The 27,073-nt window shown below is 40.5% G+C and overlaps 1 long non-coding RNA gene across 8 annotated transcripts; it reads left to right on the top strand.

The window, feature by feature from the left end:
- Window positions 1–26,722, top strand: LOC104314324 (uncharacterized). Of its 8 annotated transcripts, XR_011328498.1 has the most exons (8): window positions 1–330; window positions 616–700; window positions 4,822–4,947; window positions 15,823–15,945; window positions 19,895–20,082; window positions 23,033–23,102; window positions 24,634–24,713; window positions 26,172–26,722. It is a non-coding gene; the product is annotated as an uncharacterized lncRNA (long non-coding RNA). The 8 variants fall into 8 exon arrangements; XR_011328501.1 differs by lacking the exon at window positions 4,822–4,947 and having other exon boundaries at window positions 3–330; XR_011328497.1 differs by lacking the exon at window positions 616–700 and having other exon boundaries at window positions 4–330.
- Window positions 26,723–27,073: the final 351 nt, after the last annotated feature.

A 27,073-nucleotide genomic window follows, 5' to 3' on the forward strand; every position in this document is an offset into this window, starting at 1 on the left:
CCTCTGCCGGGAATGAGCGAGGAGGCCGGTGTCACCGGACTTCCGCCCCGGACCAAGATGTCCGCCTCCTCCCGCTCCTTTCCGTCGAGCTGTCGGCGCCCTGCCCTGCTGCTCCGCCTGGCGGCGATGCTGCGGGAGGCCGCCGGGGCGCGGCGTGGAGGCGGCGGGCGGTAGCGGCGTAGCCCTGCCCCAGCTCCTCGGCGGGCTGTGGGCGCTGCTGGGGGCGCTGCTGGGGGATCCCCAAGCCAGCGGGCTCAGCGCCGCGGCTGCGGTGAGCGGCGCCCCCCGCCGTGCCGCGGTGGTGCCGCCATCTCTTCCCGCCCCCGTGAGGTGAGGTGAGGGGGGCTCGGCCGAGGCGGCGCCTCCTGGGTGAGGGGAGAGCTGGGGCTTCGGCCTCTCTGCCCCAAGTTAAACTGCTGTTTCTGCCAGCCTGTGGGGTCTTAATAACTCTTAGCGGTGCGGGGGGAGAGGGGGGCCTCAGGCGGGTGGGCGCTCGAAGCGCTGTCAGGTAGCGGCTGCCTTCTGCTTAGCTGCGGGGCAGCGTGGCGGGAGCTCGGCGCTGGTTCTCTGGGACCCCGGTGCTGGTGAGGAAGCCTTCCTCTGCCTTGTGCCTAGACTGCTGATGGCTGACAGGAGAGCGGTCCCGGGTGGTGACGCCTGGCTGGGCTGGAACAGTCGGTGGAGTTTCACGGTGGTTTGGGTATGTACGCAGGAGGGTGGTGTTAATCCTTAACCAGCCTGCTGTGAGGATCGGCTGTAGTTTAGGATGTGTTGTCCTGAATCAAGAAAGAGCCGCTTTTGAAAGGAAGGCTGTGCAAGAATACCGCAGTATTTAATAACACCTGTCCTCAGGTAGCGCTATGGATTCTGTATGTTCCTGTGTTTCAGAATAAATGAACGCTTTAAGGCATCATGGAGAGTAGCTAAAGCATCCCTAGCAATGACCTAGTGCTTCTGACTGAGGCTCACAAAAACAGCTTGGGAAAGATGTATGCTGCCTTTTCTTGTCGGTTTTATTCCACTCTTGAAACAGCATTGAAAGAAATAAATTACTTTCATTAACATGGAAACAAGACAGCCTCTGCTGAGGCTGCTGCTTACTTTCAGGTGAAGTGTCGGTTTAAGTAATAATGCCACATTGATTATTCTTTTTAAAAAAATTAAATACTCTTTTCTAATGCCATAAATAGCCAAAGGGCTCTGTGTATTCTTGTGTGATTTCTTTAGGTAAAAAAATGGAAGTGAGGCAATTTGGTGGGGGGTGTTAGGGAGCTGGTTGGTTTCAGCTGTGTCTTGACAAAACAACTATAATCCAGACATGGAGGCTTAAGTACTAGGGAAGATATGCAGCAATTGGTACTTTTTTTAATGTAGATATTTGTGTCTTTCTCAGTCTGGTTGGGGTTTTTTTGGGGTGGGTTTTTTTTTTTTTTTTTGGAACTTCCCTAGGGTCAACAGTATTAAAGGCTTCTGTGGCTGATCTGTTCTGCTGGCAGTCATGGGAACGGCTGATCTGTAAAGGTCCTATGCCTTTATGAAGTCTATACAATGTGTGTGTGTGTGTGTGTGTCTTCGCTCCCGTGACACCTGAAGAAGGCTAGGGTCCTCCAAATCTTATAAAATTTAGTGCCCTCAAGGAAGAGAAAGTCACAGGTTACTTGTACCACCCAAGAAAGGAATTCAGCTGCTTAACTGTTGCAAGTAGTCAGTTGGGTGGTCATCCGGAGCACACTGGTCAGGCTTCCAGTGTCTCACTGCCTTCAAGTCGGGTGCAGCACATCTTGCCTGTAACCCAGGTGGATAGATAAGGGAAACCAGGGGCTGGGGAGGAATTGTGGCAAAGTAAAGGGGACAGAGGAAGAGTAGGAACCTGCAGAGGAGCTCCTTGTAAGAAGCCTCATCAGGAAAAGCATGGATTCCTTTTGATCTGTTCAATGCGTGGGTTGGCTCACTTGTGATACGGTGAAGAGGCTTTGTATGCTTGTGAGGCAAAGTTCTTTTTGCAGCACATACAACTTGAATGGCGGTACAGAATGGAAAGCCTCAGCTGAGGGCCCTCTTGGGAAGCACTATAACCATCATGTTTTATTTACATGAAGCCTGTGACTTACGGGTTCGCATTATGCTTAGGTTGTTGAGTGATAAACTGACAGTTATGGCTGAAGACAACTTTTTAATCCATGCCTGGCAGGAATGTGACAACTGTATCAGTAAATAATCTCACTGTGGTTTATCACTGGTTTGTTAATTAAATGCATTATATTGGGTTTGTGCATTTATTATTTTAGGATAGTATTGAATTTATGGCTCACTGAGCCAGACTTCACACAGAGCACTTGCTGCTCATGCTCCAAGAAACTTGATAGCTGCTCGTGAGAGCTTTTATGGTGCTTTAGATATCAAGGTTTAAGACTTTTGATTCTTCTCTGTATATTTAAAAAAATACAATACCTGTGAAGTATGAGAGATTCCTATTTGTTTGTCTTCTGAGACAGAGTGAGTGAGGAGTTGTATTGGGTTTGCATGGCACGGTTTTGTTAGCAGGGGGGCTACAGGGGTGCCTTCTGTGAGAAGCTGCTAGAAACTTCCCCTACGTCCAACAGAGCCAGTGCCAGCCGGCTCCAAGTTGGACCTGCTGCTGGCCAAGGCCGAGCCCATCAGTGACAGTGGTAGCACCTCTGGGAGAACAGATGTAAGAAGGAGGGGGAGAAACCGTGCAACAAACTGCATCCGGAGAGAGGAGTGAGAATATGTGAGAGAAACAACTCTGCAGACACCCAGGTCAGTGAAGAAGGAGGGGAGGAGGTTGTCATGGATGGAGTGACACACTTCACTCATAAGAGAGAAGTAACAATATGTTTATTGATACAAAGCAGCGATTTAGCAAAGTTTGATAGTAAATGCAACAGTGCTTTAACAAGATTTGATGGCAGGGTTCACTTGTTACTGCATAGAGGACAGGGTCAGACAAAACTGTCAGGGAGACCTTCCTGTTGAGTCATGAGGTTCAGAGCGGACCCTCTTGCATTCTGAACTCCTTCTCAGAGAGGAGTCGAGATGTAGCTGGATCCGGACTTAGTCCCAGACTTGGTCAACGGTTTATGTCTAAAGATTATATGTGCACAATCAATCCTTTATATCACTTAGCTAAGATTTCAGAGTTCAGCATGCTACTAATCACTGAGAACCTGTTGCAGCAAGGAATCTCTCAACCTCGAGGAGTAACCTTGAGAGGCATCCCTACTCAAGGAGGCATCCTGGTGTGTGCAGCCCCCTGCCATGCAGGAGAGGTCAAGGGGCCCTGGGCTGTCCACTAATTACCGAGTAAGACAACTGGTTTATATTTACATACTGACTACAGGTGTTAGTTTCTTCCAAACTCAACTTGAGTTGCACACTGACCAGCACTGTGGTTAGGTGGGCGTATTGTTCAAATTAGCCCTTGGCTATTGTATTGTTATCTGTCTCCCCCAAATCCACTTTGAGCCGGATGCAGCCAGCATGACCAGACACATCTGTTATGAGAGCTGCTGGTGGTTATTGCTTGAGCAGGGTTATGGGAAATACAGATCAGGTTTGGAGGGCAGTACACTGCCACAGAGGTGCTCCAGGCACTGGAGCAGAGATTCCCCTGCAGCCTGTGGGGAAGACCATGGTGAGGCAGGCTGTCCCCCTGCAGCCCATGGAGGTCCACGGTGGAGCAGATCTCCACCTGCAGCCCAGGGAGGACCCCACGCCGGAGCAGGCTCCTGGCAGGACCTGTGGATCTGTGGAGAGAGGAGCCCACGCTGGAGCAGGTTTTCTGGCAGGACTTGTGACCCTGTGGGGGACCCACGCTGGAGCAGGCTGTGCCTGAAGGACTGCAGCCTGTGGAAGGGACACATGCTGGAGCAGTTCATGAAGAACTGCAGCTTGTGGGAAGGATCCAAGTTGGAGAAGTTCGTGGAGGACTGTCTCCTGTTGGAGGGATCCCATGCTGGAGCAGGGGAAGAGTGTGAAGAGTCCTGCTCCTGAGGAGTGAGCGAGCAGCTTCGTAGTGCTTTGTTGCTGGCTGGGCTTAAACCATGACAGGAGTGTATCTCTGTATATATGGCTAGATTGTGTGGGGTTTATTTGATTCAGTAACTTTCAGAATTGTCACTTTGAACTCAAAAGTCGGGCTGGCTGTTTCTGATTGGATGATAGTTAAAAAATAAGGGCCAATCTTCTTTGTCTTTACAGACTTCTGTGTGCTGGAGGGGAATAGTCAAAAGTATTTAGATTCTTTTTTTTTTTTTTTTTTTTTTTCCATTTTTAAGAGGCTATTTAGTTGTGCACTGCTGATGAAGGCTTCTCTGACGAACAGGTATTTCATAGAATGCTGCCAGTTACTCTGATTCCAGAAACCATACCATGTGGTGGCAGAAGTAATGTGTAGGTTTAAATAATATTAACAGTTTTCCATTAAAATAAGTGAAATAAGGAATTTCAGTTCTGAAAGAGCTGTGGAAAAGAATTTGTCATTCATTACTAAAATGCTAGAGTTGTGAAATCCTGAGTCAGTAAAAGCTTTTCAGCTTTTAAAATGTTAATTTTATGGCTTATTCTGGAAATGAAATGTATTTGGGCCCCTCAGTGCATCTTTTAAGTAAGATGCCTGGTACAAGTTAGTGGTGTTTACAAGTTCTTGTCTGATGTGGTGTTGTGGTAGTTTCAGTGCAGCATGTAAATATGCAGCTAATATGACAAGTATAGAACATTATGATCTGTAACAGATCCGCTGGATAAATGTGAATCCTTTCTTTAAAGAGAGATGGAGAAGTTGCCTATTTGTGACGACAGGATCAGTTAAAGCTTCATCTCTTGGACCTCTCAAGAACCTGCTTGGCTCCTCTTAGTGACAGAAGTAGCCCCTGAGAGCGCTCTGACCTGCAGCCAGGTGCTGTTAATGAGCTGATAAGCAGACAGGTGAGTTGCAAGTGAAGTGACTTGATGTACATTTTCCTGACCCTGCACTGCCTTCCAGGGTCTGCCAGCTGCGCAGGGAAGCTGCTTAGGGAGCTGATCCAGGTCAGTTATCACTCTTTGACTTTTTGAGTCAAATAGTCTGCTGTGAGAATATGCTTAAAAAGACAATACAATAAAAAAGGTTAATGATGGTAGTAAGTATCTCTGTGAAGATTTGAAATGATTGAGCTGAATTACAAAATCATGGTAAATTTATACTGAAGTTCCTAAAAAAGCCTTAACTGATATGCTTACTGACTTGATTTGTTCTTGAAGTACGTGCATCATGACTCTTGGTTGCATTACTGATTAAGTTTAAAAAACAGATCTTCAGTTTTGTGCACTTCTTCCACTTTCTGTACATAACAGTTCTAGAACAGTCTGACTCCCAGGATGCCCCAGGATTTATTGTCCGCCTCCCTTGCATGGGAAGGAACGTAGCCAAAGCACTCAGTGCTTCCACACCATCATTCTCAATTGGAGCACTAAATCAAAGTAGAAGTGATCATCTAGAATTGGAGTATAGTGTCAAGAAGACTGAAAGCACAGCCTAGTAATTTAACATGCACATTGAAAAGGCGAGAATTAGTTTGCTTTTGTCTTTTAAGAAATATGACCTGCCCCAAGAGAAATGTTTCATGGGAATGACTATTGGATTGAATGGTGATTGATACTTCTTTTTTTTTTTTAAGAAACTACAATGTACAAGCCTAAACCTGTTCTTGTGACTCAAAAGACTGAAAACAGAGTATGTTTGTTAAAACAGATCTCAAATAAAGGCTTAAATTGTTGGATTAGCGGTGTGCCATTCTGGGTATTTGTAATACTAGCTCAGCAATTCCACAGGCAGGAAGAGCAACATGTTGTTTGGAAAGCTGTGCTAAGCTTTCTGACAAGGGCAGAGCAAGAATGAAAATACATAATTTAGCTCAATTTTGTAAATTGCTTAGCATTATTTAAAATTTTATATTACTTTGGTATTTCAAATAATTTCTATTAATGAAGAGTTACTAAAAATCTGTTTTCTCTACCCTGCCTTCCATATATGTTAGCCTTTACCTAGCTACCTCCTCTGCTTCTCTCTGTTCCTCTGAGTTGGTTTGGGGTTTTTTTCCCTGTGTAAAGATCAAGCTCATGCATGCTGAAATCTGGGATTTTGGAATTTGTAAAAGTCTGTCCCCATAGCCCTAAAAATACATTGGGTTGCCTTAGTTGCATTTCTATCAGATTTGCTGTAGTTGTATTATATCTGCTTGACTGTCTTGTCCGATATAGTATCTCAGACCACAGCCGCGGGGGGTGGTTAGAAGCAAAGGCAGGATTAATCTTTTTAGCTTCAAAGCCCAGTACTTAAAGCATACATACCCTTGGTTTGAGAAGTACTTGCTTTGGTCTTAAGGTTTGAGTTGTGAACCTGTCAGTCAGATGATTGTTCCTCTTATTTTTCTGCAGGAAAATGTAGTGTTTCCTAACTTATGGTACACCATGTCTACTGTCTAATTTATTAACGCATTATAGGTCACTGTGCATCTGATGAGATCTGTCTTATCAATTCTCTGAATTTATTTTTATCTTGGTTTTTATCCTGGTGTTCCCCTTTTGAAAGATTGTAACTTCATCATTTTATGATCATTCATCAGAGTTCCCTTCCACTTTAGTCTTCCTAGCTAGTTTTTCTTTGTTGGTTAGAGTGGAATTTAGAAGCATCTCATAAATATGTAAGCTGTAAGTCAACTCAGCAAAACTGTTTCACTAACTTTTTAATAGATAAGTTCCAAGAACCTGCTGTCGTTCTGTTTTCTTTTTGCACAAATTGTCTGAGTAATCAGTCTGTCACATCCTAGTGAAAAAACCTGTTCCAAATATTATGACAAGTTTCATAAATATTTTTAGTTATCCTAAGACAGCAACAAAGTTTTAGTCTTTAGCTGTGTGTTTTTGCACTCAACTACTCCTGTCCTTAATTCTTACATTCATCTTAGCTTAACAGGAAGAAAAAAAATCATCGTTATGCTTGGTACTTCAGTGGCAGCCATCAGAAACAGCTATAAAAACTTTAAGATAAACTGAAAAAAATTTTGTACTTACTGAAAAATAAGATTTTGGGGGAGGAAGAAGAACGTGTGTGTATGTTTACGTTACCCAATATAAGCTCTTCTGATTTTTGCAGAATACAGTTGTCATCGATTCCTCTTTTAATTTCTTTAACTTTCTCCTCTTACTGTTTTCTGTCCCCAGATAATATTCTGTTAAGTTTTTTTTGCCATGAACTGCTGTCCTTTTCAGTTCCTCAGTTGCAAGTTTGTTGTTTGTTTTTTCTTGGCTGGAGGAAGGGTGTGTAGGGGAGTTGTTCTTTTCTAAGAATTGAGTTATTTAGTCTTACACTGAAGAACTTTTATGTATTAGAGACTTTGTGTTTATAGTAGTTTCTCAGGGAGTATCTGCGTATGCATAGTGCAGTTTACTTGAACTGAGCATCTGGGCAGTATCTACTTAGGGAAGCTGAGAATATAGCCCAAAGGTTTTACAGAGGCGTGTTTTTGTTAGTTGGGAGGTGGATGGGAGGTGTTTGGGTTTTTCACGCTGGGGCTTTGTCCAAACTTGGAAACCTTAATTATCATTTAAACTTTAGAGTATTTGTAAAGGACCTTCAAATTATGAAGGCAGAAGATTTCTTTCTCTCCTTCCCCCTCTATCCCTACCTCCCAGTCCCATTTTGGGGAAAAACTTGAGTCTGTCTGTTTTTTTCACAGAAGGTCATAAGAACTTTGGTCACATCCATGTCCAGTTCTGGCAGCTGAACATACTGTTGTCCTTGCTAATGCAAGTCTTAACTGTTTTGTTTTGCCTTCTTATTTGGACACAGAGATGTCACTTAACTCAAACTTCGTCTTTGTTTTTCATTTTTAAATGACTTTCATAAAGCTACACAATATGAGTTGGGCTTTGCGAAGCAAGAACAATATGGTTCTGGCAAGCACCAACATCCCTTTTTCAAAAAAGGACAGGAAAAGTTGCTGTGGAAGATAAAAAAGAAAGTAAGTAACTTTATGTTTCTAGGTAAAAATATCCTAAGTTTGTTCATCAGTTTTAAATATTCTACTTAGTCAGGATATCTCACAGATCACTGATAAGGATGTGTTCTAGTCTTGGACTCTTCGTTAGTCATGTTTACCCCGTAAGGTATGAGAGGTTTTTACCAAAGGTTGGAGAGCATCAGTTAGTATTGCCACTGTTAAGTTATTCTGGTTGCAGACAGTATGACTACAGCTTTGGCAGTCCTCAGTATTTGCACTGTGGTACAAGACAACTTTCCATGGTGAGCAAGCTAATACGTTATCTTCGGTTAAAAATGTCAAAAGACTCAAAGGCACAAACTGTACTGTCTCAGAAGGCACAATTGGGCATGATCCTGAAAAGCTGGCACTTCTTACAAATCTCACATCTGTGTCTAAAGAGCTGTATAAGCAGCACTCTCATTTTGGAATTTAAATATCCCATTTCAGTTAATGTGAATGTTAGCAGTGCACAAGCTTCCTTGTTCTGGTTCTTCAATCTCATTTTCCTTCTCCTATTCTGTCACCCGATGTGAAGGGGACAGAGAGGTTCTTTTAGGGATCCTGGCCAGAATGATGATGGCGCTAACCTGTAGTCACAATTAAAACTCTGTTTTCTCAACGGGATATTATGATTAGTATAGCACAGAATTTATGATTAGAACGGCACAGGATTTCTGCAGGCAGAATCAATGTAGTACAACTTACAAGTAGTGTCATACAGAATTCATAATACGACTTAACTTACAGTTTCTGATCCCCTCGACCCTCTTCAGGTTGGGTCCAATCTTAATACATGATTTGCCGTATCAACACAACAATCATAATCCAGGCTTGAAAACCGTACAAAAGAATTCAAGCCGCTCCCTCAATCCCGGGAGGAAGCAGACAACAGCGGAGGAGTCCCTGGTCCCCGGGGGGTCACAGGTCTCGCGGTCGAGCAGCAGTTGGGGTCCAAGTTCCCCACTTGGGACTTGTAACCACTTGATTTTACAGACAGTGCTCTGTGCACAGTTACGCTTGCCTCAGGGTCATCAACAGCACTTGGCTGGCCGCGTGCCTGGGACCTTCAAGGCCGGCAAGGCAGGGAGTAATCGGCCTGGGGCCCAGGAGCCTTGAGGCCGGTCGGGAGGGGAAGAAGAAATCTGTTTGGTTAGTCTATTTGGTTCACGGGACCTTCAGGGCCTGATAATGAGGAGAAAGGGAAGGGATATGTGACCCGCTCGGTCACAGAGAATGGCTGCTTGCCATGCTTGCCATTAGTTATGCTGACCACATTACCAGGGGTCAGGAGCAGGGGGTACTGGTCACATATATGTGCTTCTTTCCTTTTCATGAAGCTTTTGAGAATGTGAGGGAGATGCTAAATAAAAGAACTTCTTAAGCAGTCGTTTTGTCTCTTTCTCACTGCTTTTATTCAGTGTTCTATTTTGGTTGTTTTAGGGACCTTTACCTTGTATAGAAATTGGTAAGTATAATCCAGAGATCGGCAAGGTGTTAGCAATTGTTCATCAGGTTCAAGGAAAACAGGATGTCATGGATTCCACGCTTAAAACAGTATGTCGAATCCTTCTAAAGCTAGTATGTATCAAGACCCTGAGCATGTGGGTTCTTTCCTGGTTTGTGGGTGGGAGGTTTTTGTTTTCTTTTCTGTACCACCATCCTCAACAGTCAGAATCCTTCTTTGTTTGGGTACTGTTGGGAAACAGTCATTCCAGTTTTCCTCTTGATTGTGGAGAACTATTCCATTATGCAATTGTGTATCTGTCAGTTGCTACAGGGGCCTGCTTAATGGGATTGGACTGATCTGATGATGAAATGTGGTAGCCAACAGTCCGCTATGTGCTGCAGTTCATAGGCTGGGCCACTGCACCTGTGTGATGTAAAGCATTGTCATTTTTTAACGGTGTTGAACCACATTCCCAAATAATGTCCTTGGGATCCCAGTACTCACCAAATTAATAAAAATTTTCTTTGTGTTCATGCATCTAGCAGGGTAGACAATTGAAGAAATAAGCTATCTGCTAAACTGAGGAACTCAGGTTTGAAAATTAAATCTCAAGTCACCTTCTAGCATGGGATAAATTACCTTTTGGTTGTGCGTGGCTTCCTGAATCTGGAATAATTAGCTTAGACATCATATTTTTAGATGCCTGAAGGTGGCTGAAATGTAGTATGCCTGGAGCGCTTTATGCTTGTTGCAGAGTTACTCAGTTACGTCTGATGTGCAGTTGTGTTACGAGAACACATTTAAATCCTGTATTGTAAAAGAAAGTTGGGAAACTTAAATTACCTAACATGTTCTTGTGCAACTTGAGGCTTTTCTAATAGAACTCCTGGTGGTGAAAGCCAAGGAGCCAGCTGAAGACTGGTACCTCACTGAGACCTTTTCAGGGCTTTTGACTACTTTCTTGAAGAGTTGACCTTTAAAGCTAATTCAGGAGGCTGTCAAGGCAAGTAGCTTGGACGCACGTAATCTTTGCTTCTCCAGGTGAAGTACCGTCTCTTTTCATCTGTTCAGGATGGATTTTTAGCTAACTTTCTTTCTCCGGTTGCTTGTTTTTTTCTAAGAGAAACAGCTCCTGTAATACAGGACCTCCTTTTAATAAATACCACTGTGATAACTAAGTTCTGCCCTGTTCCCAGGGATTGAATTTCCTCTTGCTGCCTTTTTCCATAGCATTGCATTACAGACTTAAAATAAGCAAGTAGGGTGCTGCTCCCTCAGTCTAGGGAGTTCCCTGAATGTACTGTCTTCCTGTACATGAGGGCTTTTTGCTTGTTTGGTATAGCTTCTTTGCTGCTTATGACATTTTAATGAAGTGCTGTAACAGTCTTGAGAGATTATGTATTATGATGGTACATGACTCTTGCTAAACCGGTATCCTGATTTTTCACTATCATCTCTTTGCAGAGACTGCATGTGATATAATAATATATATCAGATGAGGCTTGTGGAGGAAGGTAATTATCTTTTATTAGACTCGCTTATAATGGGACAGGGTGCCACACAAGCTTTTGGTCACACAGTGACCTCAAAAGTCTTATGTGCCCAGATGCATGTCGGGTCTTTTTTTGAGCTATATGAGTTAGTCTAATAAAAGGTATTACCTCTCCAAAGAAACATTGCCTGACTTGCAGCCTTCGCGATCTAAGGATGCAACAACACAGCAACCATTACCGAGGCTGACCAGCATGCTCTTCTGTCTACTGTTTCCAGTTCCCCCCTCTCTTGTTTGCCATATGCACTTTGCTTTTCAGGTCTAGGGTTTTTATATTCAAGATGTGATGAAGTCCTCTTTAATCAATGTGGTCTTTTCTTTAAGTAAATTGTGAAACAAAATTTAATTTGTCTGAACTGAAATGGAAAAGTTCACTTTGCAGTTCCTCTGGTATCTTTCAACATCACTTCAGAGCATGTTTTTAATAAATGAGACCCAGGTTTATAACTCTGGGCACCTAAAGATCATCCATGCTTCAGGTATAAGCATGTGTAATTTATCACTATGTCATATTCTTTTGCTTTAAAACTTATTTGTGTTCATGAGCAACTCAGTGGTTCATGGGATGACATTTATTGTTGCCTTTCAGTTACTAAGTGAAGGATACTAGAAACTTGTTTCTGATGCCTACTTTATGCAGGATGTATTTCCTGCTTGATATAATAACTGAACTTAAAAGCAATTTAACTAATAAGGTGTTAGGATGTGTCACTAATGATCTGTTCACTTGCCCTGTTTTATCTCCATAGATCTCTGTTTTCATGTAAATAGGTTTTACTTCATGATGAAGGAAGCATTTGATGATTGTTTTGAGGAGTTTAGTGTTACTTACAAAATCCCAGTTTCCCCTCACCCTTTTTCTGTCAATGTTGGGCTTTTTTAAGATCTATTGAAATATTTCCCTTGAATTTTCGGGGGGGGCAGGGGGACCCTTTGGAAGGAAGTTATTGATCTTAAACAGAAGCAAATGAGGCATCAACAGCCACTGAGTGATGCTAAAACATAAAATTTTAGATAGTTTAAAATTGTGTGATTATGTCCAGCTTATGTACCTCTGACACTGAGGAGTGTACTGGTGTCCACCTGTAATTGCCAGCTGTATGGACTTCTAAGACCTATTTTGGTTTAAATAAATAAGAATATCTAGCAGTGGTTTGTATCACTACTCTTCAGAATTCCTTACTTATACCTGGTTACTCTGAGGTATTTCAGATGGAATATTAAATGTCTTTCCTCCTCTCAAATGAGTGTGTGTGTGTGTATATATAAATAGTATCAATATGACATATCTGTCTACGCAGCTAAGTGATCAAGAGGATGGAGCCAGCAAGGCTCCTTTGCCGGGGTGTTTGCCATGATGGTTTTTATACTGCTAACAATCCCTGCATTACATCTGTTCCATTAGCAATAAAAAGTTTTGTGCTGGCAATGTAATGGCTAATGGCTTTCCAGAATGTACATTGATTTTTTTTTTTTTTTTTGAGTGTGGTCCAATTAGTTACTGAGAAAATTGCTTCTTTTTTTAAGAGCACAAAACATAGCCATAGTGCCCCAACATGTATAAATTTTCATAAACTGTGTGCATTTACTTTTCTAGCAAAATGTACAAACACTCCCCAAGTCTTCTAATCATTATCTGAAGAAGCCGGATTTCAGCGTGCTTTCAATGTTATTGAAATTACGAAACTTTAGCAATTAATAGAATAATGGGGAATTATTTGCTATCCTTCTAGCTGTAGCCTTCTCCAAATACTATAGGTTTTTATTATAGCTTATTAATATCATATGATACATTAAATGAATTTTGGTCAGTTACCTGTAGATTATCCTTACCTTCACTGGGTATCAGTACTCTGACTCTTCCTTCACTTCACAACCTCTTAAAGTTATTTTTTTTTTATCCTTAATCTTAGGAAAGAGGAATTTAATAGAATTATTGCCACATTGTAGTTCTGAGGTTTTTGTCTTATAATTATAAACAATAACTCTGATGTGTTGCTTGTCTTGATTATAAATGAAGATCTAGAGTTAGGCTGATGTCGGAAGGATTATTTTTTATTAACTGTTGAGTCCAAGTGATCTGTTCTCCAGTTCGTGCTCTCCCCCCTCCCCAAATGTTGCATTACAGTCTTTACAGTCAAACTCGAGGCCTGCCACAAAAGCAGTAAGTGAAACAGATGGTAAAACTTAACTTTCTGAGACCAACTGACCAGGTGTTTTCCTGCATTGATCTGTGTCATTAAAATGTTATCTCCTATAGGTTTCTCTCAGAATTTTAGTTTCTTTTTGTCAGATCCAGTCCAAGAAACGCTTTCTCTCTTGATATTGAAGTAATCTGAATGTGAGAGTAGTGGGGTTTTCTTCCCTTTGCAAAATACGCACATAACATAAGCGATTACTTGAAGAAAAGGCCTTTTGATTACAAATCATGAATTTGCTCCATAGCTATTTGAATGATTTAAATTTTATACTTCCATACAAATGCTTGTAAATGAGGGAAACCTTTTTCGGAACTTTTTTAACATAATAAACTTTGTAGTTTTTGAAATCTATATCTGAATCTGTTTCTAGCCTCTTTCTGAATGGAACTCCTGGAAAATTCGTGATGGATGAGAATATACACATAGCACATTTGCAAAATTAGCAGATTTAGGTTTGTTTTTACCAGCTATCTTTTGCAGGTCTCTTAAAAGTAATTAATGATCCACACACTTGAGACAGTGGTTGAAAAGAGCCAGTCTCAAATTCCCATAAAATTTCTAATTTCCGCCTCCCCCGCCCACCGTGTTCTTAGCCAATAACTGTTCTACCACGAACGCTAAGAACTTACAGCTCTTCTCTAGAGTAACTGGCGGTGTTCAGCACATATTTGCTCTGTCATGGATGGAGCTACGTTCAGTCTACACTTGAATTCATAGCTTATGGATAAATGTTACAATGAGCGTAGTAGTTAATTAGTATAGAGTCAGTACTACTCAGCACTTTCTAAGGGTGTAGAGAAAGAATTCCCTTACAGATTTTTCATTTTCCCCTGAGCTCTAACTCTCGCTAGTTTTTTAGCTTGGTAATAATCATCATTACTTCATGTGGTCTTAAAACAATACTAATGCAGATAATGGAGTTTTTACAGTCTGTTTGTTTTTCTTATTACCAATGTGAAATGTAAATAATTTTATATGAATGAAGTAATATATACAGCTGAAAAGTATGGAGTAACTTTTGGGACCTCACTGTAAGAGTGCTCTTGCCCCATTCTGCATAGTACCAGTGAAGTTTTTGGGTAGTCTTAATGTTTTGGGGGGGTTTAAATTTAAAAAAAAAAAAAAAAAAAAAAGTTTTAACTGGATCAGTTCTGGTGTAGTCTGATGTGTATTTTTCAGGGTCAAATATCTGATTTAAAAAAGCATATTCTTCATGGCATTCTGAAATTATGCCTTAGGTGACAGTAATTCTTACTACTTACACATGGTCATTCTAAATTGCTGTTCTTGAGAATATGTTTATTTTTAAGCATTCAAGTTAATATCATGCAGCATTTCAATGACATTTGTTCACTCTTGAGACAAAGAACCTCAAAGTGGTAGAAAAATATTTTAGTACTCGCACTATACTGTTAGCACAGCAATCTCAATATGTGAAAATTGAGGAGTTAGCTTTTTTTATTAGACTTATTTGGAAAATACTCACTTCCCAAAAGATATACTATACTAAGTATTGCTATGCTACTTAATGCTTTATGTGAAACATTGAGAAAGAATGTTGTGTAACTTGAGTTTAATTTTTTATATACTAGTTGTATAGGGCTGTAATTTAGCAAGCAAGGACAGAATGTACTTAAATGAAAACATCTTTTTTTTTATATTCTTGGGATTGTTACCTGGGATTATTCAGTTCCCTAATGCATTTTAAAGTGCAAAATTTGTTTTCTGGATTAGTTTGAAAAGCTTTATTTACTCAAAACTCATGGTACAATTAAAGTATTGATTGAAATGGAGTTTGGAGCCTTCAGAGGTGAGAGGGTTTTGAGGGACTGTATAAAAATAGTGTGCCTTGCTGAAAGAGTAGAAAAATTAACTTGGTGGCCTCACAGCTCTAGTCATCAGAGGACCGTGTTCCTTTCCATGACAGATATTAAGCTGTTGCTGCTCAAGCTGTTTGGATAATGAGGTTGACAGTTTGCCTACAAAGGTTCCCATAAAAACACTAAACAACTAAGAGGACAAAAATGATTGAGTTAAATGTAGTGATTATGATCAAAATGTCATGGAAAATTAACTTTTCTCTTGAAAAGGAAATTTGATAAATTCAATGTATCAGATTTCTGAATTTGAAAATACAGTGTTAGGAAGCCTATTCTTGATCCTTGTTGATGGTGATCAACTAACCCATGTTATCAATGGCTGAAGTTCAAAGCCTTCATATACTGTGTAATATCTACACTTAGAGTGAGCAAACTACTGGAGATCCATCTATTCTGTTGTCCCCTTAGCAATGCTGAAGCAAAGGCATCTTAGAGGTTATTCATTACAGTCACTAGGTATCCTCATTTCCCTGTTTGTACCTCTAGCAGTCTTCTCCTCACATTCTTTGAATAACCTAAACTTAACTTGGATAAGTTCTTGTGTAATAAAACTATATGGTGCTATTTAATTTATTTTTATTTTGTTTTACAGTGAATAAGGATTTAATTATTTCAAAGAAAATGGCAGCTTGGTATAGGGCAAAGGTTTTTTTGCCTACAAGCAACCACTGAGTTGCCTTTTTTTTTTTTCTTTCAGAGTTTGGAAAAATCAGAGCGCTGGGACAGGAAGCAGAAACAAAGTTGAAGCTGGAGATGGTGGCCTCAATCAATGAAGAGTTGGAGCAGATGCACCTTGGACATAGAAAAGTATGGTTGAAGAGTAAGAGCAGAGCATTTAATTTTAAGGGGAAAACAGTATCAGAATCCATAAATTTATCTAAGCAAAGAAAAAGACTGATCTTAGAGTTGAGCATTGTTGGTCTCTGTGTAATGAGGGGACAGCTTTGCTGTAAGCAAGTCAAACTACTATCTTTCCTTGTTTCCTGTTTGCTTTCAGCTGTGTCTGAAGTTGTTCTGGTTCATGTCAGTTGGTTCAGCATGTTCTAGCTTGCGATCATAGCTGGTTTGTGTTAGCTGTTTTTGAACTAAAAAATGGGTCAAGTAGTAGGAGAATGAAAGAGTATTATGTGGGGCAGGAGGGTATGTTGGGAAGGGTTAGTAGGCATTCCATATATTTGCATGTGGGAAAAGAGGAATGAGATTGCTTGGAAAAAGTGTGCCACCCCGTTTCCCTGTCTGGCCTACTCTACTCATGAGTTAAGAAGAACAAATGGAGTTTCTAAAAGCTCTATTCACATACAAGGGGGTTGGGAGCAGTCCCTTATGTTGACAGGAACAAGGGTGAGAAAAGGGACCCTTTTTCTGTCTCTGTGGAGACTTCTTCCTTACAGGCCTGCTGATTCCTTTTCACTTGGCAGGTTATGAGTTGAAAAGTGAGTCTTTGGGTTTTCTGTTTGTTTGGGTTTTCTGTTTGTGTTGGAAGTGGAGTTAAAGCAGAAGCAGGCAGTAGTGAGGGGAAAGTGTTCAGTGAATGTAAGCTATTGTCGTCCAACAGTTGCTCCAAATGAGTTGAGACACATGTATTTTAGTTCTTGCTGTTGACTGTGAACAGAGGTCTGCCATGCACAAAAGCAAAGGCTTCAGAATGCCAGCTTGGGTTCAGCGTTGGTCTGAGGTGGGAATATTTTTGTTTCAGCTCCCTTTCTGATAAGAGGGCAAATGCCAATTCTTAGTGCAACTCCTCTGTTGCATTAAGAACAAATGTTCTAGTTATGTTTTTAAAAGGGAATTGAAGTATTCAGCATCTGGGTATACAAGAATGAACACACATTGTGGACTCTGAAACTTCCATCTGGGATGCTAATGAAATATTTCTTCTGGAACAAAACAAAGACATGTGAAGTCATTGTTTGCTGCTTTGAATCAACTGTAGTTCTTTCAGACAGTTCAGTAATACTTGAGACCTGTCAGGTAAAATCTAACAAACTTGAACCATGCATCTTTTGGTTTAAATATGACTTTCTAGAATATGCTTAAGAGTGTTTTAATCCTTGACATATGTTTTTGCTGATGTCAGGTTACCTCACAGACTCAACTGCAGAATGGCAATTTACTGAAGGTTTTTAATATGGATTAAGTCTATTGCATTTCCCTCCATGTTTTCTGATGGGCTGGAGTTAGAGCTGTTGAGCAAAGGTGGTCCTGTTTTGATTCCATGCTTTAACTACTTTGCTACAAAGCAAAAGACCAAATAAGTCAGTAGGAAGACCTCGGTTGTGTTTTGACACCAAGAGAACAGAAAATCAAGAAAATGTAGTGATTGCCATCTGCATACTCCTGTAATTGTTAGGGTAATCAGGTCCAGTATGAGTTACCGCTTCAACAACGCTGAGATTGAGAAGCTTGTCTGCCAGTGCTGAAGAATTGAGAGTGTAACTAACTGATTTCACATCTCTGCTGCAGGGTATGTGAAGCTACCACCATTTTATAAACAAAGTTAAAATTAGATTAAGATTTGCACAAGGCTGTGGTGTCATTAAATTATGAGGTTTTCACCCAGTACCATGCTACAGTCAGTAGACCTTGTCTATTGTGTGGCAGTTTGAAGTGTTTATATTCCTTAAAAGACTTAGCTCTCCTAAGTCGTCTTAGGCGTCTCCCCAGTTCCAAGATCAATGACTCATTCTAAGAAATAATCTATTCCTGGTTGCTATCTTCAGTTTAAAGTTACGGAAAAAATTGCTTGTTTGTTGACTATTCACTATGCGCACACACAGAGGCACCCATGTTCTTGTACCCATGTTGCCTGTGGCTTCCAAAAATGCTGAAAATGAACATTACGTGACTTGAAATTACATGGGTTTGTGATAACAAAGAATTTTACTTACAAGAAAATACTTTGCTTTAGTAAAGACCTCCCTTTTTTTACTGCTCTGCTCATACAGCTTGAGAGAGAATGTGCATCTGCATAGTAGTACTAATACAGAGATTAAAACAGAACTTAGTCTGTAGAAAGAGACTACAACTGAGGTGCAAGACAAGTCAGTCATTTAGGAAAAAATAGTCACGGGCTATACACAAACCAAAATTTGCTTCACCACTTGCATTTCAACTCCTGTCTGCCATGGTTAGTAACTTTAACAAGGAAAACTTTAACTGGGTATATGTTATCCTAAGGTTTGTGTAAAATGAAAGAAACTACATTGCATAAAATACGAGTTTTATCTAACAGTGAAGCATGTGGCTGACTGAAGTCACCTTCAGGGTTTTTTTAGTAGGTCTGAACTTTTGCCATCGTTAGCTTTTATTGGAACGCTTCTAAATAACACTATTTGCTGTTGCACAGCATATGGTGCGTTAATGCTTTCTTTTTATTTTTAGTATGCCAGAACTATGTGTTCCTCCCTACAGCATGAGCTGGCTTTCCTTGTTCACATTCCTTGCAGTCCATCTGCCTATAAATGTTTTTAGAGTACATTGAATGATGATGCTAAGATACTGATGTGTTAAGTCATTAACAATAAAAATCAAACATAAAATTTTGTGGTGTATTTGGCCCGAACACATTCCACTACCACCCCAAAATCAAGTAGCCTCTGGTTTTTAACTAAAATCTTATTTGGAAGCTTTTAATCTGAAATCAGCATTTGTCACATTTGTTGAGAGCATCTTTGGGAGCAAATCTGAAATTTTCTCATGTAGAATGCCTAGTGTTTTGTGGAGAGGAAAGATCAAAAGATTACTTGTGATTAGGACAGGCAGTGTAAAACAAGTTATCTCAGACATGGGGTGAATCTGAGTGTTTTTTCTAAGTCATTGTGAAATGAAGGAGCCTAAAAGAGGATACATACCTGTTAGACACAATTCAACTAGTAAATTATGTTTTCCGAGAGGTGGGTGATTTTTCATTGGATAATCCTCATCCAAAACAAAACTATTGTTTTGGGATGTTGTGGTATAAAACACTGCGTATTTGCAAAGCAGCAGAGGTTGCCACCTCTTCTTGCTTTACTTTAGTGGTTATTGATCTAAAAATACTAACAAACTTACAGTTGCCTGTAGTTCACAAGTTGTATTTTTCGCAGTGGGCTCCTCAGGATTGTTGAGTGTACTTTAGAAGTAATGCTTCCTCTGGCAGAGCCTTGAATTTAAACTGCTGTTAAGCAAGACTCCCAGATCTTGTGATCCCACAGTGGAAAAAGGGAAAACAGGTGGTAGGGCTAGATATAATGGTTCTTTCCATTTTCACCTGTGCTCTGACAGCTTGCCCTAGGAAGCTTTCTCTTTAGAAAAGAGATAAAATCGTAAATAGAACTGGCCAGGCATACACAGTGCCTGTCAGCCTCTGACTTCTGCCATCTGCAGAATAAATCCTTGGGTTTAAGAGTTGGTCCTTCCCTCATTTATGCATCAACAAACAATTTTATTCTTTGCTTAAAAAAAAAAAATCTTATCAGTATGTGGCATGCTTCATTCAGTAATGCTGTAGTTAAATGTGTTGTCTGTCAACGCCTATGTATAACTTTAAAAGAAAATCTTGAGTAAACAGTTGATTCATAGCAATACCTCTGTATTCTTCACCAGTTCCAGATCAGTATCTAAATAGTAGAGCAGCATACACCCACAGTCTTGTATGTAGTAATACTTTTGTATTTAATATCAGCATTTTCTAACACAGTTCATTTTTTCCCCAGGGTACAAAAGGGTTTAAGGTGAGTTGGTATAGACAGCTTTGTACAAGTAAATGGCCATATTGTTCTCATTAACAGCTGCTCAGGGATGACCAGAAACCACCATATTACTGGCACAAACCTAGATTACATCAAGAAAGAAGGAACATGCAGAACTGATGCTGCTTCATCTGGATTAGCAAGGCAGATACGAAGTCAGAACCCGTCAACACTCAAATGAGCATTGTATCCAGGTTTGGATCTTCTTTGGCAATATGCTTGGGAAAGTAAGTCTTAAATACCTGCGCATAACATGCCACTTCTGGCATGTCAGTATCCCAGATTTGGTGGGTTAACCAAACTCTTTTGTAAAAGCATGTCTGCCTACCCCCCTATATATTAATTTCCTCTGTGATACAGGCTTTTCTTCAAACCCTCGTGCTAGTGAATAAGTATAGTAGCGTCTAGCTTATATGACTTATCTCAAATGGGTATTTAAAGGGTTAGGCTCTGATTAAAATCCCACAGATTCTATACTTTAGGTAGTAGGGTGACTCAAAATGCCTTTGTCAGATGTCTTTAACCTCTCCAGCTGTCCTGTCAGTGAGGATGAGTCAGAAGCTGGAGTCCTACAACTAACACTCACTAAATCTGGAAGGCTCAACTGTTAGCATAAATTATTTGGCAGCTTGGGGCACGATGTGGATTGGTGCATTACTGAGGTGACAGCAGCCTTTCTGGAGTGCTGCCGCATCTTTCAGAGAGGAGAGGAAAGTCTCTTGGTCCTTTGTTTTATTCTACACTGACAGTGAAAACAGTATTTTCCAGGACAACTGGGCTGATTGTGGGCTGATATTAGAAATAGTATTCATGGGAACTTCTCAAGCTGGTTGTATGGTGAACACTTTGTTCACTTTCTCTGCAGAAACACTAAGTCTGGTATTTGGGTGAAGGTGCTGAACTTGCAGTGCATGCGTGATACAGGAGGTGACTGGTCTGCAGTCCCCCTGCGCCTGAAAGAAAGTAGGTGGCTGGCCCAGTCAGAAAGGTCTCCATTAAGACTTGGGCATCCCTCCTGTTTAGTAGATATATATATGGTGTACATGCAAACTGAGTTCATGTGTTCAGTCCTGATGGATCCACACCTCTGTCACCCGACACGAAGGGGACAGAGAGGTTCTTTTAGAGATCCTGGCCAGAAAGATGATGGCACTAACCTGTAGTCACAATTAAAACTCTGTTTTCTCAACGGGATATTATGATTAGTATAGCACAGAATTTATGATTAGAACGGCACAGGACTTCTGCAGGCAGAATCAATGTAGTACAACTTACAAGTAGTGTCATACAGAATTCATAATACGACTTAACTTACAGTTTCTGATCCCCTCGACCCTCTTCAGGTTGGGTCCAATCTTAATACATGATTTGCCGTATCAACACAACAATCATAATCCAGGCTTGAAAACCGTACAAAAGAATTCAAGCCGCTCCCTCAATCCCGGGAGGAAGCAGACAACAGCGGAGGAGTCCCTGGTCCCCGGGGGGTCACAGGTCTCGCGGTCGAGCAGCAGTTGGGGTCCAAGTTCCCCACTTGGGACTTGTAACCACTTGATTTTACAGACAGTGCTCTGTGCACAGTTACGCTTGCCTCAGGGTCATCAACAGCACTTGGCTGGCCGCGTGCCTGGGACCTTCAAGGCCGGCAAGGCAGGGAGTAATCGGCCTGGGGCCCAGGAGCCTTGAGGCCGGTCGGGAGGGGAAGAAGAAATCTGTTTGGTTAGTCTATTTGGTTCACGGGACCTTCAGGGCCTGATAATGAGGAGAAAGGGAAGGGATATGTGACCCGCTCGGTCACAGAGAATGGCTGCTTGCCATGCTTGCCATTAGTTATGCTGACCACATTACCAGGGGTCAGGAGCAGGGGGTTCCAGCCATACACCTGATGCTGGTTTCAGTTGCACTGTCCTATGGATGTTAAGTAGAAACACCCCTCCTCACAATGACAATAAAAAAAGACTTCACAGAAAGTCATCCTGTGCAAACCATGGTTAGAGCCTGTATGTCAGATTTGTGGCCTTCCCTGCCTTTGAGCCTTCGAAAGGAGAGCTCTGTGCTGACCTGGCAACTGCATACACAGCACAAGAGTAGAGTGGTTTTTCTCTTTTCAAGTTACATCATCTTGATTTAGCCATAGTTACAAACTGCTACGGTCAGGTTATAGGTGGTTTGGTTTTCCTTTTTCTGGAGAAACTCCACAGATCTAACAGTAAGGTTTTGTAAATTTTAAATGAAATCTTGATAAGACTTGTCATTTTAGGTCTATAGGCATAGAGAAACATTGTTTTTCCTGTATTTTGTTGATGGTTACCTTGGCTGCATGTTTGAGTACATTTGTGTTTTGGTTTTGCTTTTAGTATATTGTTAAAACTACTACACAAACAATGCTTTCATTTTACTTCCACAATCTCTCCTACAGGCTTCAATAGAAGTACAGACAGGATACAAGATTTAGTCCTAGCCTTATAATGCCATTTTAGTTGTCCTCTTAAAAATACAGCTTTTACAGTGGTAATCATAAAACTTTCAACTGTTTTTGGAGATTTTTTTTTTTTTTTTTTTTTTTAACCTAGCTGGATTTGGAGTACTCTGCTGAATAGTTGTGAAAAGAAACTAGTCTGTATAATAAAGTTACTAAGCCTGAGATCTGCTTTAGTCAGGGTCAGAATAAAACAAACTGCAATAAAAATGTTCAAGTTTACTAACTAGGAAAGAGTATCTTGACAAAGCAAGATTTTGAAAAGTTAGGGAAAGTGGCAAGCTAAAAGGGCAGAAAATCTTTTGAGTGTAAAGGCTTGCTAAGGAGACAGTTAATGGGATTGGATAAATCTCTTAAAAAATTAACCTTTCTTCTGGCCTCAGAACAGATGCAACTTTCCTGGAAATGGTAGGGGAGGCATGTAAGAAAGTGAGAGTAAGGCAGCACACCAGTGGTATTTTAGGACTGAGCAAGGGTACGCTCTATAGAAAGTGTCCCTCATGTTTTCCGCAACTTAAGGTGTTTTCTAAAATTAGTGGAGGAGTTGCTGTGTGTTTGGTTTTAATTCCTACATTTGTTTTCACTGTTGGAAAAAACTTGAAGAAAACTGGTCTAAAAGTATGGGGTTTTTCCATGCCTGAAATTATGCACTGTGTTATCACACACAGCTTACACCCAGGTTTACCTTCTCTTTCCAGAATACAGCCATCTAATACAGATTGGGTACTCAGACATCAGAGTAGAAGCTGTGAAAATCAAGAACATGTAGTAAGAAAAAATACTGTATTCTTCTGCCTGCTGTTTATTTACATAGAGATTTCTTATAACCCAAGGCTGTATTGTTTCTAATACTTTCGTTTTCTTGTTGACACAGATTTTGTTTTGGCACTTGTCTGTGCTGATCAGGAAAATACCAAACACTTGGAATATGGTTTATGGAATATGCTTCATCTGATGATTTAAAGTATTTGAAAACAGAATTGTCTTGCTTTTTATTGTACTTTACCCCTCTTCATAAATCCTTCACTGGGAGGAGAGAATCTCGAGCTATAATATGCCCTAACTCAAGATCCCTAGCTCTTCTTCCTAGCACTCCTAGACCATTCTTTCAGCTGGGATGATGCAATTGCTTTTGCATCTGAATTACCTGAGCTGGATTATAGAAGTGGTACAGTTTAAAAACTTACTTTCTCCCAAATGTTTAAAGAATTTGTGTCTGTCTGTCTGTTTTTAGTTAATTTGGGTTTTTTTAACCCAATTTGCCTTGATCTCATAGTTATTGCAGCATAGTACTGGAGGTGGCACAGCAGGGAGTGGAAAGGATTGAATAACATGGCATTGTAGGGGAAGGTAGGGAGGGGAAAAGGTTACCAAACTAGAGCCTTTTACGCCCTGAGGTTGCTTGCAGTCTTCTCTCTGTATGTTTTTGAAGGAGCAGGACCTAGCTGAAGAGAACTAGAGGACAGCAGTTTCTGAACAGTAACATGGGGGAAAAAGCTTTGTTTCTTCGGGGGGGGGGGGGAGATGATTATGTTTATGGGGCTGCTTTAGTAATATAACTAGTAAATCTGCAAGTGGAATGTCCTAGTGGTCCTCTATGTGTGTGACTGGCTTGGTAAAAGAAGAATTAAGCATACAGCTTTAGAGTACAGATTCTGGTTCATGATACTTGTCACTAATACAGAGCACCATAGCCTAAGACCTGTTCCTCAGCACTGAGTGATAGACCTTAATGATGAGTAGAGAACTGAAAAAAATATTAATTTGTTATTTGTAATGTCCCTAAAGAAGGTGACTTTGGGATATGATCGTAGCTCTTACCTAGAGTAGGGGAGAGGAAGAAGTGGTACATTGCTGAGACTACATTAAAGTTGCAGGATAAGGCACCAAACACTTGCAAACCACAGACAGAATCTGCCAGAACTGTGAAGTCCATATGCTCTGTCTGTATTTAGTTCTTAATCTGCAAAATACAGAAGACTACCAGTTGCAGCTTTGTCTTTTTTTTTTAAACGTACATTAAATGATTACATTTTACTAACTAAACAAAGGTGATGACAGCTGTAATTGCAGTTGCAGCATAGATAGCATTTCAGTCGCTAGCTATCCACTGAACTGTGGTGTGTGGCTGCTACAGCAGTAGTTTTAACCAAACTGGGAAGAAAATAGCAGAATCCCATGAAAACTACAGCAAGTCATTATTTTCCATAGTTATCTCTCACAGTACAGGTAAACTAGTAATTTGTGTCACATTTTTGGAAATCAAGTGATTTTCTTTTCCTTTTATAAAAACTTAAAGGAATCTGAACGAGCAATGAATGAACAACAGTGAATTAGACACAGACTTGGAGGGTAACAGTTTCACCTGTTCAGATTCAGGTAAATTAGACTGACATTAACCAGTTTGGTTTGATCTGTTTTCAGTCTGAGGGTTTTCCAGTTTAAACTGGCTGCAGAGAGTTAAGTGGTCATTAGCATGGGAAAAGGTATGACACAACAGGCTCCACAACCACAGAGCAGGTGTGTTTTGTCCATTCATATCATATCTCTGAATGACCTTAAGCAGCAGACTAATGTAATCTAATTTATTCTTGAAAATAAACTTGATTTTAAAATTTAATAAGAACACCGATAATTCCACATGTCAAATATATGGTTAAAGCTGCTTATTGGTACTTTGTGAAGAATTTCTACTATGCTTTGTGCTTTTGATAAGAGTAAACCAACGCAAGGGATGTTCTTTGAAGAACTGCCAGAATTGAGCTGGCAGAACACTTATTTTATGGACATCCTAATGTTTGGAATGTGAAATAGCTTGAAATGGAGGCCTTTGAATAACTAAATCATGGATGTAGCATATGCTTGCTAAACTAGCTTCAGGTTAGATAAAAGCTTCTTTTCATGCCTTACTTGGTTTGATTTATGAGCCCTTCATTGCCATAATGTTCATAACTCCTATGTTATGAAATCCTTCTTGAAGAAACAAAATCTTGAGAAAATTGTACTAACAGTTTGTTGTATCTACTTTTCATTTTGGAATAAAACAGTGTTAAGTGTGGATGACCAAATGAACACAAACGCTTAGGGTTTTTACCACAGGAATTGTTTTTCCACAGTTACCACCACATGGCCACAGCAAACTGCTCTAAAGCTTCTATAAAGTTTTCTGCCAGGCATGCTGCCCGTGAAGCCTCCTTGCCTTTTATCCCAAATCTACCATCCTTCCAAAAGCTTTAATAAAAAGATTAACTTTGCAGAAAGCCTGAAGATCAGATAAGAAATGGGTTTAGACTCAGGTTTATTGGGGGGGGGCTCCTTTTTAAAGGCAGGGTGGGGGGTGGGTTATGGCTTCAAGCATTTTAAGACTGGATTTTTTTTAATGAAACTGACTGCATTTAATTGAATGGTATCTTAGCTTGTTTAAAATATACATTTTCCAAGGTTGTAACTCTCTTCCTCATAGTATGAGAAAATAATCTTTTAAGATACGCTGAGCATTTTCATGGAGCATAGAAGATCTTGTCTAACTGGGAAAAGCCTAAATCAAGTATTCCTCATACATAAGCAAATAAGAAATGGATACCTCTTCCGTGCTGTTTCTATAGCAAGCTATCTTGAAGGGTTAGTAGTAAATATGAATGTAGGTCTGCATTCTTCTTTCAAGAAAAAAGCTATTGATCATGAATGGAAGTGGGTTTCATTTATCATCGCTTAATTTTAAATATGCTGTGGGGAATGGTTATCATAACTTAATTTCAAAACTTACTGCCAGTCTTTATTGTATCATTGTCTATTAGATATCCAGTGTGCTGACTGTGCCATCTGGTTTTCCTGCAGGGCGTGTGGAGAAGAGAAGGAAAATTAATCACTTAGCCATCCAAAAAACTGAACAGGACTTGAATCAGATGCACAAGGACAGCGTAAAACTAACTGAAAGGATATTGGCTTTGGAAGAACAATCTCTTCAGAAGCTCTCTGAAATGTCGTCTACCTCGCCTACTCTAGCCAGTTTCATCATGGAACACAGCAATCTCAAAGGTTGTCCCTGGTTCAAGGAGGATTAATTTAAAGCTAGGCCTCTTAGGGCCACTTTTAATTCAAGGAGATCCTACTATGTGTGGAATTGGGACTCCTAGGAACACTTCCAGTTATTTAAATGGCGTAACACCTTTCTTAAAGGCGGAAGGCTTGCATCAAATTTGGCTGTGAAGTGCTGTGCACAGTGTTTGATACTACAGACATTCCAGGATGGTTTGTTTACTTGTGGCATTCTGTGCTTGTTCAGGGGCAACATATGTGCAAGCTCAGTGACTGATTTGTCTTTTGCTTTCATAGGGATCAATACAGACAAATCAATAAAGATAACTGGATCTGAAACGCAAATGAGAGTTGCAGGATGACTGTGTCATTCTTTACTACCTTATCATTGCCAGAACCTTCAAATGTCATGCATTTCAGTCAGGACAAATAGCGGTCACAAAGAGAGGAGAGTATTGCCTTGAAATCTGTAACCCTACCTTTGGCTCCCTTGTCATTTTCAGTTGCTTGTTTTGCATTGTGCTGTTTGTCTTAAGGAAAAATCTATAGCCTGGTATCCCCTGGGGAGTTGACTTAGGCTTTACTCAGGGTCTGATGTGACAGGAATTCACACAGACTGCACTTCAAACTTAAAAGAGCCATAGCAGCAGCCTGCAAGGAAAGCTTGACCTGTGCTGTATATTCCACTATGGTGGAAGAAA

This window comes from Haliaeetus albicilla, chromosome 17, assembly GCF_947461875.1.
Source record: "Haliaeetus albicilla chromosome 17, bHalAlb1.1, whole genome shotgun sequence".
In the NCBI taxonomy this organism is placed as follows: domain Eukaryota; kingdom Metazoa; phylum Chordata; class Aves; order Accipitriformes; family Accipitridae; genus Haliaeetus; species Haliaeetus albicilla.